At 34.7% G+C, this 14,991-nt stretch overlaps 1 long non-coding RNA gene across 1 annotated transcript in view; it reads right to left on the reverse strand.

The window, feature by feature from the left end:
- Positions 1-14,991, reverse strand: part of LOC107521307 — a 36,275-nt gene that overhangs the window by 8,489 nt on the left and 12,795 nt on the right. Inside the window, exon 2 of the long non-coding RNA XR_004953906.1 lies at positions 723-899. This is a non-coding gene — a long non-coding RNA (uncharacterized LOC107521307). The remainder of the gene's footprint in view (positions 1-722; positions 900-14,991) is intronic.

Below are 14,991 nucleotides of genomic sequence, written 5' to 3' on the forward strand. Positions count from 1 at the left end.
ACTATTTAAGCCCAAGCACATAAAACTGTTTGTGAGAGAATGGTCATTGAAGAATTGTTTTTAACAGTTAAAATATAGAAGCAGTCTAAATATTTTATCAATAGGGAATTGGTTAAATAAATGATGATTTATTTATTATGGGAATACAATGCAATATTTAAAATATCAGAACAAATCTTTATGTATTGGCATAGGAAGCAGTTCATGAATTATTAAGCAAAAGTAAGAAGTTATGGACAGGACCTAAAATTCTATACAGTATTCGTAAATTAATAATAATCATATTTGCCTAATAATGATATGAACTACTCTTAAAATCAGAAAAATAAGTATATATTATTAATAGTTCAAAACCATTTATGTTTTTAGATGTTCATGCAAATTATTAACATGAAGCACAACTTGGTGACATTAAATATGTTTTTTGTAAAAAATCAAAGTTAATATAATGCATGTAAATACCTATTATTTGATGTCATTTTTGCTAGAATATAAATATCAAAAAGCTTAAATATTGCCTATTTGTATGCATCCTACAACTCATTCAGGTGATATTAAAGGGTACGAACACTTCCAAATTATGTTCACAAAAATTAATTTATCTTTCTGTAGACCTATGTTCTATCAACACTTTCATCAGTGCCCATATCCTCAAACTGATAGTTTTTTCTTACACAATAACATAAAAAATAGTTATCAATGACAAGGTCTTTCATTCTTACCTCTTTTCTCTTCCACGGAACCCCAAATGTGGAAATGGATGAGCTCCATCATTATTATCCAAGCCATCCTCCGCCTTATTATTTGTACACTCATAAATAATTAGAGCTTATATTTTCTTGCAAAAACTTTATTTCCATAAAATATTCTGGCTGGCATTGAAACTGAAATTCTTGAAGCTATGTTAAAAAAAAAAAAAGAATTAATTATAGTTTCAGAAGATATTATCTTATTTTAGAATTTGGTGATAATTACATTCTCTAACCACTTTTAATTTGTGAGTTAAAGAAAAAAACATGAAAAGTCTTAGTTTGGTAAGGTACATTTTAAACATAAGAAATCAAAGTAATTTATGAACTGAATATAATGCATTTGAAATTAGGAAATATATTTAAATACCTAATTTAGACTGAATTGAAAAGAGGCAATAAAAGCATAATTAACATAAACTCCTTAATATGCTGAGTAAAAGACTACCTTCATGATAATATTCATTTTTTATAGTTTAATTTGGAGTTAATTCTGGAGATTTTAGTTTTCTAGACATATATTTATGAATTTTTCAAACTCTAAATAATATTTGTTCATATGAAATCTCAGGAAAGTAAAATTCTAAAAGCTTTAAAACTCTGAAACCCAAGCTAATAATGAAAATAACACCAGGATAGATATATATTTTTTGGAGGCTCTAGGTTATAAAGTTTGAGGTTGCAAAGTAAGATATATGGATTACCATTCCTTTTGCATTTATTTTATATATATATGTGTGTGTGTGTATAAACATGTTTACTGTGTTATATATGTACATATATAATACATATATATACATATAACATACAAACACATACACACATGTGTGCATGTGTCTTATGCTTCATCTCCTAGACTCTAGAAGCAGAATGCCACCTCTCAATCATAGTCACCTTCACTTAACAGTTTAAAGGCAAGGTTACTTCATCCTTTAATAAGGCTCTTTTTAAAAAAATTTTGAATCATTTCCTCTAGCTTTCCATGACAAAGTCTATTTTTTAATACTTTATATTAAAAAATACTAAATGGCCTTATTAGCTGCAAGCTATAAATGCCACAAAACAGATTTGGAAATTGGAACATACCCAACATAAATGGTTACCAACAGTGAATGGGAAGGCATACTAAACAGGGCAGTAAAGCCACCACACAATATGAGGAAAATCATTAAACAATCTGGAAAAGCATCAAGATGGCTGGCCTCTTTGTAGTTCTAGCACAAAGACATAGTCTTATTTCTAAATATTTTCCCTGGTGGGGAATAACAGCTTGAAAATAATCCCAGATGTATTCATTTGTGTAACCATTTGCTTCTTGTAGCATATAGGCATGGAAAAATTATTGAAGGCTTCAATTCTGGACTTGTATTTTTTAAATGTCAGGCTTTTGAAAAATAGCACCATTTTTCTTTAAAACCATTCATTTACCTGGAATGTTGGCCAGCAGGCCTATAATATGGACTTGGCTTTGTTAAGATTGAAAAAACGCCCAATGGCAAAAGAAGAATGGGCAATTTTAGTGGATATAACTAAATATGAACCCAAACTTAAATGAGCAAGCGGAGTAAAAAACAAAGTTTTTATGATTCTAAGCTAGCCAAAGAATTCTAGATTCTGTTAAAGAAACAAAAATTTAGAGAAAGTAACCTAGAAGGTTTTCTTTAAAGATACTGAAAACAGATTGTTTGAAATAAATTCTAGGACAGTCAACTTTATACTCAAGTTTTTTTTTATTGAAAGCATCCTGTCATTTTGAGATAATTCTGGATATTGATACAAGAGTTCTGAAAGCTAAAAGTCATTTTTAAAAATCAACTTTAAATCATAGATTAAATGACTTACATTTCTCTATCAACTGACTAGTTGACTTAAACTCAATTTTGAAAGTTCTAAAAATTTACATTTAAAACAATTTAAAACAATTTATAAATTTAAAACAATTTATCTTCAATATACAGACAATATTGCCTAACTTCTGCAAATGACCTAAGTATTAATTCTACTTTGAGTATATAATAACTTTTTAAAACTAGGGTTTCTGCTAAGTATCATGTATGTATGTGTCTATGTGAATGTGTGTGTACTGAAAAAAAGACAGAGTGAGATTATCATCATTATCTTTTTCCTCACTCAATTAGATTTTTTTATTTTAAAGAACACTAGAAAATATCTAACTATTTTTGGTAGGTGGGCATTCCAGTGCTAAAATAAATGTTGGGTATTATGATTATTTTTATTATTATTATTTAGTAGATTGTTGTTTAGAATGTGAAGGGGTGTGCTTGAATCCATCATCTATTTTATGAATATTTAACGAGCATCTATGTTATGCAAGGGGCAGTTTAGCAAGTAGGGTTTCAATGGTGGCACTAAAACCTCTGTATGTCATTGCTCCAGAATGCTTCTTTAGAAAAATGATAAGAATCATGTTTCTTATTATCTTAGAAAGATAACCTAGGACAAGAAATAAATAGGAGAGTATTTTTTTATTTACTGAACTCTAAATATTTTATAAAATATACAGCAATCTTTCCATAATTTATGTAAATAATTTATCACCTGAGTATGTGTAACTGATATCCTTCCTGTACATTAGAAAAAAAAAAATTTGACTCAAGTGATCTCTTGCTTTGAGGCATACTTTGAGCCACACGACAATGACACCGGAAGAAATAGATTGAATTAATTTCAAGTGAAAATAAGGGACTCAATCTAAACTATGTAAAACTCACTTCACTTTGATTTATTGCCTTTTTCAGACCAATGAAGCTGCAAATAAAATTTATGAGGAAAGAACAATAAATTAGGATTGGATAAAGGCATAATTTTAGGCCTCAAGTTGCTCGTACAGTTAGATTTTAACACATAAAATTGAGAGTGTAATACTAACAAGTTAATAAAATCAGCCAAGTGCTGACATGTAAAAACATTTTTTTTTTTAACAATTGGTTAGTCCAATCAGTTAGCCTTGTTGACAACCTGAAATTTTGAAAACCTACATTACTTATATTCAATAAACATTAAAAATGTAGAAGAGTTCATAAATACATGCAACAGAAGTTCATTGGTCTTGGAATATATTGGGGGAGGGAAGTTACCTTTAAAGTTAAAACTGTAAAATTACCACATAGTAAAAACCTTGCTTTGAACACTAATTGCCCATTTATTTTTTTAAAAAAATCTCTTTTCTCATAATTACGAAGGTGTGATGTATAAACTTTGGTTTTACTGAGGTATGTTTTATATATTTTTGGTTCTACTGCTCTTTTCCATTTATTCTTCATTTTACTTTTACTAATACGCATTACTATCAATAAGGCATTACGTCTATGAAGATTCCTACAGCGTTTTAATTGAGAGTAAATTGCTTTCAATAAATGGGGCCTCCTACTGGCCTAGAAGCCTGGCCCACCCTAGTGGCTGGGCACAAATGTTCATTTGAAGAGTTAAACCGAGGCACGATAGCCTACTTTGTCAGCTGCCTAGAGGGAAGTTGTCAAGTCTGGGATCCTGCTGCTTTATTCCTATAACTGTGTTTTAGAAACACCTCACAAGTGGAATTGTGGTTGCCTCATCCAGAAAATGTGGAAAGGATTAATGTGGCATGTAAAACAAATCACTCCTGAGCTCAGCTGAGAAAGTGGGTATTAAAAGCACTCCAGTCAAAAGAGCTTTAGTGAGAGGGTCACGGTGATATACAGTCAGCATATGTTGGGCTGGTAATGCTGCAGGGTGTTTGGAAATGGTAATGGTCCATGGGTGTAAAGTCTTTCAAGACCTCTTAAAGGCACATGTGTTTCTTGAGCATGTTCTCCAAACAAGGACCTGTTATGGGTTAGATTCACTGAAGCTTTTAAACTTTATTGATTGGTTTGTGGGATTCCAGGTTCACTTACTGCTTAAAAAAAAAAAAAAAAAAAAAAAAAAGGCCTGTTGATAAACACAGGCAAGAATCCTACTTTAATCTTAACCTTATGAATCAATAAACAATGTGAGATGTTGCCTCCTCATCGATTACAGTGCACACTGTTTATTTTTATTATGGAAGTGTTTGCTAGGTTTCAGAGTTAATGGGCAATATATCTATGCTGTTCTTCTAAATCCAGGTGCTTTGTAGATTTATTTTGAGGGGGAAGAAAGGGAGGGACCTGAAGATTTCTTGTTATTTGAAATATGAACCATAGCCTTAATAAAAACTTGTGGGTTTCAAGTTGAGAGAGAACAAATAAACCTGCTAAGTGTAATTTCATAAAGTGAAACGATTTTCCTTGATATTTCCACGTTAGGAAAGAATTCATTCAGATCTCACATTATAATGCAAATATATAATTATGGCCACAGTTTAATGAACTTTGAAAGAAAAAATAGATACAATGCACTAGTTTTCTGCACATAAGTAAATTGCCTGTTCTCTGTTTGGTTTATATTTGCACTATTTTATGAAATGCTTATATATTTTTCCCCCCTGGAAGGTTATACCTCATCAATTTATTCATTTTTCCTCCCCAAAATAACTTACACCAAAGGATCATGCAAAATCTTTGAAAAGATGAAAGCACAGGCAAAGGTTGCAATAAATAAAGAGGGATGCATTTAAGTAGTTGTCAGCACATGTACTCAAAACAAGCATGTGTTTTTAGGTAAGACCTGATAAAATATCAAAACAGGTTAGCAGGAAGTACTAGTTAACTAACCTAAAAATCTCATCATTAAACTAAACAAATAAAAATATGATGTGAGACTGAAAAAAGTCAGGGCGCTTTTGGGTTTGGGTTCAGTGCTCCCAAGTTTGGCCCCAGCTTACAACCATGACTGCAAATATTTTTTCACCAACTTCAAGCATGACATTATTTGTTACCTTTGCTTTACTGCAGGCCTGGTAAAAGTCAAGATCAATAATTTCTCAGGAACATTTCCACTCTACACTGAAATTACAACCAGCCTGAGGGACACAGCAGATATAAAATTTCCTACCATCTCTGTAAAACTCATAAAGGATCACCATTGCCTAGTTTTTTAATTGAACCTCCCGTCTTAGGCCCAATCACGTCACTGTTCTTTGACTAACACATTTGGCTAGGAAGAAGGTATATGGTAAGTGCTCATGGCCATTGTATTGACTAGGAAATGGGTATGTATAGAGAGAAGATAAAAATGTCACAATAAAATAGCAAGATGGTAAGGACAAGTGAAGCTGTCAATATCCTTGGGAACATTATCGCTCCAACTACTTTAGATTCGAAAGAGCAACTCATGTTTCTGTCTTCTTCGTGCCCAACTGTGGCTAAAATGACACATGCAATAATCTGTGCAAAATGCTCTGTATACATGAGTCACTATTCATGAGTGGATTGCTCTTATCATCGTTGGTGTTTGAATGCGTTTATTCTACGTGAATAGTCTTCTTCCTCCACAAGTAAGCATGTGGCTGCTGTCATGTTTTCCCAGTTATGACTATTATTACTCTTACAGGAGCTTCCAGGGCAATAAGGTATTTCTGCATTATATGCACATGGACACAGCTTTTATGTTCTCTATCAGAATTCCCCACTTACAAATATAAAACAATTAGAAACTTTCTGTGCTAGGTTTAGAATTTTTTTAAATGATTTCTTAAATTAAACATCCGGAAAGTCAAAGTGCAATGCCTTTCTGGTCTGAATTTTTGAAAAACGTATTTTCTTTTCATACCACAAAGATGACAGTAAGTGAATGACCTTGACAACATTCTTCCTTTTGTTGTCAGGTGTGTGTGAGTCTGTATGTGCTTCAGATATTTTTGCCACATTAAACTGAAAATGATTCTGGGCGTGAATGATTGTTCTGAGATGTCTGAGCAGTACTGAGTTTGGGGAATTACCACTTGTTCCCCGTGCTCAGCAGTCCTGACTTTGAATGCTTCCCCAAACACACTAATTGGGGACCTGGTCTGTGTCGAGTTTTGCAGGTTTCCACATCTCCCAGACAAACTGCACATGAGGGCAGAATGAGCCACACCAAGATGTGCTGCACACCTGTACAACAGATGACCAATTTTAAATATGCAAAGAAAATCCTCCACAAAATAATATGTTTCCTTCGCATGGTGTACATACAATTCAGACAGCTAAGGGGCTAAAGCATGCCATTTAGCTGTAAGTTTTCATTGCTAAAGACATTTTATAGGGCTTAAATTTTATATAGTCCAGTATCAAGTAGTACTCCTAATTGCATGACTTCAAAGTAGACGTGTGAGCCCTGCTTTCATATTATTTTAGTGGCAAGCAGTCTCTGCCCTTCCAATTGTTCCTATGAGGTCCTACATTAACATTATTATTAAGGATTTTATTTAACTTCAATTTTAGTGAAAACTGTGCCTCCTTCTTTGCATGGGAGCTTGAACACTGAGATTAAACTGATAGAGAAAATCAAGTCTGAATCGGTTTATAGCCCAGAGGTACGTTGTGAATCCCATAAAGCATTGTTGCAGGAACCTGGTTAGTGTTCTGTACACCTGCTTAATGTTTTTTTCATCATCGCAAATGTCAAAGTGCTCAGTAAGTCACTGGGGTTTGAATGACAGCCGTGCGCTAAGCAAGCAGTTATGTTTTTTCACTACCAAATTGGACCATAAATGATGAAAAAGAGGTCAAAAAGGAAGTATGGAACCATACAAATTTGAAAGGGGAAACTGCTAATAGCCATAAACCCGGTACAATCAAAGGCTTGGCAAGTCATTGCAAATTACCTGCTCTGTGAATTACTGATCACACTGCATTATGATATAGAACTTTCTAACTCCTTTCATCTGTAGTAACAGGGCTTCTAATAGCTCACAGATCAAAAGCAAAACACTGCCAGTGGAATTTTGATACGAACACGCCAAGGTTGCACAAGTAAAATGCACGTGAACAAAATGTTAATATACATCCATTATTGCTTTTGGTGGACCGATTATTTAATACGGTATATGTGTTTTACAAACCAAAGCTACCCATATAATACTTACGGAAAGGGCATGTTGGTGAGGCAGATCTGACTAGTTTAAAAGAAAGTGAATCATGCATGATACTTTCATTAGGGATTAATATAGGTTGGTATGCTTTAAGCAAGATGTTGGCAATCTTTCCTAAATCCTTCTAGCCCAAGATTCAGAATGTGGGAGTCAGGGGTACTCAAAATTACTCCTCCAAAGATTTTTTTTCCTGTTAAGGAAAATACCTGTATCAATAAGTTTCCTGTGAAAAATGTGAAATGCCCATGAAGGGTGAAGTCTCTGGGTCATTCGCATGTCACTTTAATCAGATTGCTCTCCTCTTGCTCCTTTGCTGGATATCAGGGGTGCTGATTAAATGGACATTTTTATTCTAGTCAAAGTAGTCCCAGAACAAAAAATATTTGAACTTTGCGACATTTTATAACAAAGATTTGGCTAAAGTGCTGCCCAGCTAGATTTGCATTGAAGCAAAAATACCCCTGGTCCCTGGCAGGTGGAAGAGAAGAAAAAGCAGATGAAGTAGATAGTTACACAAGAGAGATGTTTGGTTATACTTGCATTTTTTATACTTGATAATAACCTGATGTGCTTGAAATTGAAAGAAAGTCTAGGTTCTTATGTAATCCACTGTAATTCTTTTGTAAGAATACTTTATTTTTATTTTGTAAGACTTATTCATCAATTAGTGTCATTCTTTGCTCTAATATTGAAAATACAGTGATGAAATAAGAGAGATAGCATCCCTATCTTTATGAGAAATGCACATAAGTAGGCACATTGAGAAAAATAAAGAAATACAAAGTGCAATTGTGCTATTAAGCATACAACAGAAGCCTGAGAGGGTTTCTGAATGGGGTGCCGCTCGAGGTAGAATGGTCAGGAAACACTCTCAGGTGAGTGATGTTTGAGCTGGGATATGATCAGTGTGGAAAAGTCAGACTTATAAAGATCAGGATAGATGGAAAAGATATCATAGATGGGAAGAATAACCAGTATAAAAGTCCGAAGTATATGAAAGCGTGGTTGATGAAGAGCAAGAAACAAGCTCGGTTGGATCGTAGTGAGCAGGGAAGAGAATAGTAAATGAGAAGAGCAAATGATATGAAGCTGTGAGTCAGAGTAAGGAGAACAACAATATGTTTTAACTGGCTATTTGAGAAGAACAGATGATCTTGAGAAAGAACTGAAGTAAGATCAGTGAGGTCAACACTGAGTTGTCCAAGTGAGGGGTGATAATGGTTTGGATTAGAGTGGTGGCAGTGGAGGTGGATAGAAATGAAAGCGATTTGACTCTACCTCCATCAAGTCCCAGAGAAATTCTGACAGGCAGTCAGCCTTCCAGTCCCTATGATATAGTAGCTCAACCTTTTGGTAAAGGTATTCCGATAAATGACACTCTAACCTCCCCTCCCCCCAAACTTCCATCAAAATTTTTGTTTCTCCCATCCGTATTCCCTTGAAATTGGTGAAGTATAATTTTTTTTAAAAAATCAGTTTATGAGCTAAGTATAGAACTCAGTGAAACACTTGAATTGCTCCTACAATTCTATTTTAAAAGTGGTTTCTAATCTTTGTGGCACAAGGTAGGGTTATATATCCATTGGCCAAAAACTTATAATTGATGAAATTTGAATGGCTGAGTTGGAAGTTCTGTATATTGAGATGGTAGAGAGAGAGGTTACTGAAGCAAAAAGTGCGAGATTGGGGAGGGATTTAGAAGTCTGTTCTCTTCTACACATTTTTGCTTATTATTATTTTTTCAACTAGCATACATGCATGGCTCTGTGTTTTGTATAAATTAAGAAAGTTTATTTTAAAAAATTTAAAGAATTCAAAAAGACTGTCTGAAGACTTTCTGCAATCAGTATCGGATCAAATAGGGAAGGCATGAGTATGGAACAGAAGAGCAGATAAGACAAATCAGAGGCCTATCTGCAACAGAGAAATGCAGATGTCTGTTCTCCCAGCCACGTCTGGGAGGAGCAGGTGCTCGATGATACTAGAACACAGGGTCTGCATATCACTTATAATTGCTCTTGATATGTAATTACTTTTTGAACCTCATATTGTTCATTATAGAGTACAAGTCAGTATATATCAACTCCTTTGTGTTTTATAATTTCACATGAAAGAGGAAACTTTAGTTGATTAGTAATGGGAGAAAGATTAACAGCCCTGGTCTGTAAGTTATCAGTAGCTGATACCTGTAACAGGAAAACTAGCAACCATATACCTCACTGTGGGGCTTCTCCATGCTTTTTTTTGTCATGACATACAAAAACAAACAAAAAAAACCTTGATATTTGTATGGCTCACTGGGAGAAACTGGAACAGATTTAAGAGTGTCTATAAATATCTTTTTAGAAGAAAAAAAGCATTTTCTTGACATTATATCATTACAAAGACAAAGCATTAGGGAAAATATTACATGTTGAATTGTATCATACTTGCAAGTGAATCTTTTCAAATTTCTAATGAGAAATTTGAGTTAACTTTCATGTTTAAACTATTTACATTTGAAGAACTCATCCATGTCTTTCACTGACAAATGTAATTAATGTTGGCATTTCTGAGGGTAAATTGATTTTTAATTCAATTGAACTTTTTCATAAAGATATTTCAAACTAGGACTCAGAATTGTTAGAGCAAACAACACATAACGAGCTTAAATGTTACCGAGAGAGCACAAATGTCAAAAGCTAATATACGTATCTCACATATGTAAAGACAGAGATTGAGTCTGCCACTCTCGGGTAGGCAATTGAGACTCCATGCAGAACTTCTCTATCCCTGCAGGCTGTGTGCCACGGGCTTTGGATATTGGAGACTGAACTGGGCTACAATGTGGTAGGGTCACTTAACTAGCACAATCTGACCCTGAGTCCTGGATAGATGTCCATGACTATATAGATGTCCAGGAGTATACAGAACATTCCTTAGCCATGGAGAAAAACTGTTTAGATTGTCAGAGGGCTGCAGCTATCAGTGGGCCTTCCTTCGGACAAGTTGTTTTGGAGCCATCATCCGTGGAGCATTTCAATGTTGCTCATAGCGAGAGGCTACTAAACCAGAATGTCAGCCACCCTGGGCCCTACCTGGACCTTCCAGGGCTGAAAGAATATCTTGTAAATCAGCAACTCATTGCTAGGGCCACATGCTGGAAAGTTCTGTTACCAAACAGTCACTGAACCAGGAAGCTGCCTCAGTACATGCATGCCAACCAGACTTTAGACCTCATTGGCCGAGTCATGCTCCAAAAGAGGTGTAAGCTGAAGTTCTCTTGATACACTCATCCCAACGGGCCAGAGGGAAAGGGGAAACGAGTGAAAGCAAGGAGAAAGGATAAATAACTGGTTTCCCATAAGATTGTTCAGTTTCTCATTTGCATATATTTCTGGCTAATATTTACAATTTAGCATGTGCTATCCTACTTTTGAGAAAAACACAGAAATGTTCAAGAAACTTTATTTCTTTCCTACTCTGAAGAGGTGGAAAAGTCAATAAAAGACAGCACAAGTTCATTGCCTGCTTTAGATGATGGTATCAAATTGGCAGCAATGGAGAAGCAGTTGAAGAGATGAGAAAAAATTATAATTTCTCAGTTCTGACTAAAACACCTTAATATTTCTCTTACAAACACTACTAGCTGATTTCAACTTGCATATTTAAAAATATTATAGCAACCGCTTTGTCATAGTGTAACTTATCTAATATTGAGTTGGAATTTGGGTCCCTCTGATCTTCAGTCTTGCTTTATTTGCCATTTGTACTCATTGCTAAGCTTGCTTCATGTTCATGGAATTTATTTATTGAAATGTTTCCCTTCATGGGGGCCAATGTATATCCAGAGGTGTCACAAAAAAATAATATATCAAAACCAAAAGAGTATGTTTTTGTATATATATATGTACTGCACTATTTTTGAACCACATTCTATATTTTTCCAGTGTTTTTCCACAATGTGTATTTTCCTCTGAAAAAAAAAAAAAGAGAGAGAATTTGAAAAGAATTGCCAAATCCGTCTTGGAACTTCCACTTTAAATTCAAAACAGATCCTGAAATGTCTACTGGGATATATCTCTAGTACGACTAAGAATGTGCACCTGTGATTACCTAAACCAACCAAAGAATGGCACCGTTGCTTCACATAAATGTAGTCACAGACATTTTTTATTTGGTTATAGAATTTTATCATAAATCCCATGGCTCAGTGTAGAATTCTATCTGTCCTACAGGTCCACTTTTTGTCTTTAGATAACATTTTACAGCAAAAGCCTGATGTATTGCTTCTGTCACCCTTTGACCACTAAAAGAACTCAGAACAGCACAATGGGTGAATAATAAGGAGACAAAGGGAATTCTCTGTCCTTCTGGCTCAGTCCATGCATATGGTCATAATTTTCCAACTTTATGATAATAAGGGGAATGCTTTTATCACCCCTCTGCTCCTCAAGTTGATCCTCCATTGTTAAGTTTAGCAGTTGGCCATAGATATTATAAAATTATTAATGTGGAGGGTAATGAGTGAGATAGCCACTTGAGTTTCACAAGGAAATCATGAATAGTGGAGAAAGAGTGGGAGGTTTGAAGGACAAGTTTAGAAAAGCATTAACCAAATCAGATGATTATCTTACAATTTCCGAGAGTTAAACTGAAAATCGAAGATAGCCTGAGCGGTCCAATTTGTCCTGTCACGGTCTGCTCCAGGTAGGGTAGGCTCTCATTGGCCCTGGAGTAATTGCAATAAAAATCATACCATATTTTCCTCTTTAAAATTTTAGACCACACCTAATAGCCCTTTATCTGACTTGTCCATAATCGCTTCTACAATTTGGATGATTTTATATGACTGAGTTTTCCAGACAACTAATTAAATATCACAGTGATTTCACTTGGATCCATATTGTCAGTTTTCAAAATAAGGCAAGGAAAAAGAAAAACAGTTCAGTTCTTTAAAATGGGCAAAAATACTGAACAGTTTATAAAGGAAGATAATCAAATAGTCGATAAACACATTAAAAAGTGATTAATGTCATGAATTAGCAGAAAAATACAAATTAAAACCACAATGAGATGTATACTGGAAAACCTAAAATTTAAAAGACAGAAAACACCAAATATTGGAGAGCTTGTGGAGCCACCAGAATATTCATACCTTGTTGATGAGGATGTAAATGGTGCAACCACTTTGGGAAAAGATCTGGCAATGTGGCAGTTCTTTTATGAAACCAAAGAAACACCTACCCTGTAATCCAGCAATTCTGCTCTTAAGTAGTTACCTGAGGGAAATGAAAATGTGCACACCAAAAAGACTTGTACACGAATATTCACAGCAGCTTTATCGCTAAAAGCCAAAACTGAAAACTAACCCATGTTTTCATCAGCAGAAGAATGGAAAAACAATCTGCAGTATGTTCATACACTGGGATATTGCTCAGAAATAATGAAATCACTACAACAACATGAGATAAATCTGAAAATCATTAAACCAAGTAAAAGAAGTCTTACACAAATTAGTGGATACTATGTGATCCATTTGAATGACCATGAAGTCTAAAGGGGGTAAAATTAAGCTATGACATAAAAACTGGAACGATAATTGTCTCTGTGGGCAGTGGGAGGGAAAATATTATGTTTGACTTGACATAGTAGTATTCTATACCTTGAAAGAGGTTTAGTTCCACAGATGTATATACTCATCAAAAATCATCAAATTATATGTTTTGTGCATTTCACCTTACATAAAATTTACCTTACAAAATAGTCAATAAATATGTTATTCTATTTGATGAGATACATAATAAGTGTTTAGAGGTGAAGAGTATGGATATCTAAAATAAACTTTAAAATGCATCAGAAAAAATAGGAGAGATGGATGGATAGAAAAGTTAATGGATAGACAGGTAAAAAAGCCAGAAAAGTATAGAATCTAGGTGCTGAGTATACAGGTATTCACTGTGTAAAACTTTCAAACTTTCTTTATGTTTGAAAATTGTCATAATATTAGAAAAAAATAGGTAAATGATTTCTCTTTTCTTTCATTTGTGTTATTCCTGAAAACTAAAAATTAAAATAAAAAAGCAAGAGAACTATTGAAGATAGCTATCTAAGTAAGTCTTTAATGTCCTGCTTCCTCTTCTGTTTAAACCAGTAGCGCCATGATTATTTAACGTGGAAAGAAATTATTTCCTTGTCCAGAAGGACTCTTCTCACAATAAAGAGAATAGAAACCTATGAAGAAAGTGTGTTGGCCACGGAATGTGGGGTGAACCTGGTATGTGGGATGCCTGTTACAGAACTACACTGTGCCAATGGCAAATGGCAAAAATTCTTCCTCTATATATAGAGGCAGGGAGACACAGTGATTCACTAGAAAGCTTTGCAGTCAGAGATATCTAAGGTTGAATTTGGGCTCTCCCCTCCCCCCCCCATTAGTTTTGTTTCCCTATAAACATTATTAAACTATCTGAGTCTTGGTTTCATCATTTTCTAAATGGGCAAATTACAGGCAGGTACCTTTGAGGGTTATTCTGAGGATTTATTAAGTACAGTGGGTATTACAAATTTCTCTCTCTCTCTCTCTCTCTCTCTCTCTCTCTCTCTCTCTCTCTCTCACACACACACACACACACACACACACACACACACGCACGCACACCCCTACACCCGGAGAGGTAAGAACAGAAAAGAAGAAATTAAGGTTGATGGAATTTTTTTAAAAGTTAAGTTTTTTGAGCACAGGATTTAAGAATAAAATAAGGTGCTAGAAAGAAAGTATCAAACTAAACAACTCGTGGTTTTTCCTTTATTGCATTTTTCTTCTCTTTTTGAACTATGTAGTTGCAGGAGTCTTTTTTCCCCTCTGAACACTGAAGCAATGACAGCAATGATTATTTCTAAGCACAGGTCTAAATGAAAAGCCACACGATGGAATATTTTACTTTCCCTGAAAATCTTCTCACAACCTTCTCATAAATAAATGGGGCTAGAGTCAAGGAAACTGGGCTAAATCCCTCCCTTACTGCTTGGACTGTTCCCAAATCATTCATCACAGACACAGGAGGATGGGAGGTTCTCTTTGGCATATATCTTAGGGAGGTCTGGCAGGGTTAAGGGGAAGAGACAAAGGAGGCTATGCTTAAATATCCAGGATATTTTTGCCAATCTACTGATTTTAAAAAAAAATAACATGCACGGCATGCTTTTGTCAGTAAATCCACTATGTGCTTACATTGAAGGTGCTGAAAGTTGTTCAGGCAGTTCAAA

The sequence above is a fragment of the Rousettus aegyptiacus genome, unplaced genomic scaffold, assembly GCF_014176215.1.
Source record: "Rousettus aegyptiacus isolate mRouAeg1 unplaced genomic scaffold, mRouAeg1.p scaffold_m13_p_13, whole genome shotgun sequence".
Lineage (NCBI taxonomy): Eukaryota > Metazoa > Chordata > Mammalia > Chiroptera > Pteropodidae > Rousettus > Rousettus aegyptiacus.